A 3,500-nucleotide genomic window follows, 5' to 3' on the forward strand; every position below is an offset into this window, starting at 1 on the left:
TGAGAGAGTGGTCTTTGTTGCAGTGGAGTGTCATGAACTCCTTGAGGGCGTGTTGGATTGAGAGCGCCGACTGGTCCAAAACAACACCAGCGAAAAAACTGCGGTCAGAAAGGACCCATCTCCTTCATCTGTGAAAACAGGAGAGGAGGAGGAGGCACAGTCTGTGAAACTCTCCCTCCCTCCCTCCCTCTCTCTCTCTCTGATTCTCTCTCTCCCTCTCTACATTTCTCTCTCTCTCCCCCTTGTCTCTCTCACGCCTTTATAGCTTCCTTCTGAGTAGTGTTCGTGTTTCGTAGTTTCGCAGTTTTTCCTCCTCTAAAACGCTGCATATTCTTTTAAAAAGCTTTGTTCAAGCATTTACACACAAAAAGGCAAGGGGCCAAAAATAATTATCGTTTTGCTGTTGGATGTCACCAATTAAAAGTGCTTCCTAACGAGGGCCACAGTTTTTCATGTTTAATGGATGTATTTTAATTACAAGATGAGAAGACTTGAGAGGCTACTTTACATGTACTTTGTTGTGTGTGTGTGTGTGTGTGTGTACGTGCATGCATGTGTAAGTGGGATTGTGTGCATATGTGCCTTGTTACTTTTATGTGCTTTGTAGATGTATTTCGTTTTATGTATTTATGTGTTGTTTTACTGTGTAACTGTGTGCGTGTGTGAGAGAGAGTGAGTGAGTGAATGTGTGTGTGCGTGCATGCATGTGCATATAGAAAACAGAGAGACAGACAGACATTCTCTGCTTTCAACAAATGCAAAAGACCAAAGTCAGATCACTGAACAGTAATGTCTTTGCATCACACTTGAGCTGCACTTCAAGACCAATCCGCAGTATTCACAGAGTAAAAAGGAGACTTGGTACACTCTTAGGGATTCCTTTGATGAATCCTTCAAAATGGTTTAAAGAACCGTTTAGGAGTGCCATGTACGAAGCATGCAATAGAACCATTTTTGGCTCTGTATAGCACCTTTTTTAAGTGTCTTTTATCGGATGCGGTTCTGTTGCACTTCTCTCTCCCTCACTCTCCTCTTACTCAGCAGGCCACGCAGCGCTGCTTACAATCCGGAAGGAGGCCAAATTAGATCATTTCTATTGATCAGCTCAAAGTCGGACTGGTGAGTGACATGCTGCTCAAAGCCTCTAATCCCCCAAGTTTATGGGGCGAGGGGGCATTAATGTCTTACTGGACTTAGGCAGGTTATTAAGCATCTAAGGGCCAGCGCTGGGGAGTCTAGGGGCCACACGGGGACCTGTTGGGGGGGGGCAGGGGAGTGGGGGAAAGGGGACGGGTGGGGTGGGGTAGAGTGGGGTGGTGGGGGTTGGTCTGGGGACGGGTGGGGTTGTCTGGGGTGGGGTTGGACTCTTGGCTAATTGAAATCACGTTAATGCAAACCCGGCACATTTTCTTGTGGCAGTAGCAGTATTAATACTGGTGACAGGTTGGCTGCGACCTCGTTAGAACGCTCTTTCCGTCTCTCTCTCTCCCTCTCTCCCCCCCCCCTCTCTCTCTCTCTCTCTTGCTCTACGGATGGCCAATTGTCTCATACTACACGTCTGTCTCCAGACGGACGGTCAATCGTCTCATGCCACACGTCTGCCTGAGCCCAGCTGCTTCGTGCGGTCACTCTAATCCACAGCCTATACTCAGAGCCTATCCTCTCCTCTCGCCTCCTCTCCCCTCCTCTTCTATCCTCTCCTCTCTTCTACCCTCCTCTCCTGTCCTGTCCTCAGTGGGACAAGTGAGTAGCACAAACACACTGCAAAAGAGTCTGTAAAAGTGTCTCAAAACGTGACATGATTATTATTGACATTATATACATTATTTACGTTAATATGATGAACATTTTCCAGTGTTGTTTAAGATGTTCAAACTGTGATTATAAATATTTTTAAAAAATATTTTGTAGGATCAGAACATTGTTTGTAAATAAATGTTCATTACAGATCTGAATGGAAACACCTGGCACTCTGATCCTGTAGTTGAATTTACAGTGAATATTATAAAAAATGTAAAAGCAACCAAAACACATTATTGCATGTTTATGTATTATTATTGAACCCTTTAAGTAATATAATGCGCTCACAACCACATATTCATGCATTTAGTTATTGTATGAGATACAGTGGCAAATACAAAAGTCATGTGTAGCAATGTGTCACATGTTGCAGTAATTCCACATTACAACTAGTTACCGCGAAGAATTTAGTTTACTTAAGTTGTGTGGCAGGTTCCAAATGGAGCTGGTAAAACTGACGCTGGGGAGCAGTGTTTCATATATTATTAATATTTTCCTGGGAGGCATTCAAAACAAAGGCAAGGCAGCGCGCGGCGTCTCCTCTTTATCTCGTTCAGCAGTTATTCCTGCTTGATTCGGTCTGATGGTGAATGATCCAGTTGACAGCCCACAGGAGAGGGACCGAGGAAAACCCCGTAAGGACTCTGTGTTCGCTGTCACTTTGATAACAAGCACTTTTCCCCCCTTTTTTTCTTTTTCTCCCCCATTTTTTTTCTATCTCCACGACGGTTCTAATTTGCTCGCGGTCGTTAGATGAACAGACTGGCACCTGCTTCTCTGGAACCTGCCAATTATAGCGCGTGGCGTGGTCTCTCATTTTCTGATTCAATTAGCCGGCCTCCGACGCGAGCCTGTCGCTCTAATTGCAGCAGCACTCCGCGGCTGCGACCGTGATTAATCTTTGTTCATCTAAAAGCGATCTGAAAAACATAATGGAGTCCATCTCAAAAGTCTAACCCAAATCCATACATCCATTCTGTTGCCGTGACTTTATCAGTACAGTCTCTATATCATATCATTTAGACTTTAGTGATGCGTTATTGTTTTGTTCTAATACAGGCCTAATATATTGGAGTCATTCAGATCAGATATTCATAACTTAAAATTACGTTAAGTGATGTATTTATAATCAAATAAAATGTTACATAGGTATATAGCCTATAGTTGAAATGGAGCTAGTTAGTTATGTAGGCTATTGTTTGTTCACTGTTAGTAAAATTGTTTATGTTGTTTGTTATAAGAGAGGGTTGTGTGAGATTTGTCTGTTGTGTATTGATTGTGGGTGATATTTGTGGTTGTGTTGACATGAATTTATCTTGCATTACAGTGAGATAAAAAGTTTTGTATTGTAGAAATGACCGATTCAATGCTTAGTTCTCGAGTGGTTGTGATATTTTTAGGTGCTCTTTCGACTATGCTGTTTCATGTGTGCATGCTCCCACTGAAGTGTGTGTGTATGTGTGTGTGTGTTCGTTCTGTCTCTGATTGGTTCGTCATGAGTCTGGCAGGGCTACACACACACACTCTGCCGGTGGGGCATGAACAGGGCCCCATGGCTAGTGTAGCGTTAGCTTTAGCGTTAGCGTTATTAGTGTGTCCTGTGCCCTAATCCCTCTAATGAACTACACACGGATCTCCTCATAATGCTCCCCATCTTGAAAGCCTTTAACCCTTAATCCTGTCCAGAAGGCTCCGTGATG

The sequence above is a fragment of the Sardina pilchardus genome, chromosome 14 (assembly GCF_963854185.1).
Source record: "Sardina pilchardus chromosome 14, fSarPil1.1, whole genome shotgun sequence".
Classification (NCBI taxonomy): Eukaryota; Metazoa; Chordata; class Actinopteri; order Clupeiformes; family Clupeidae; genus Sardina; species Sardina pilchardus.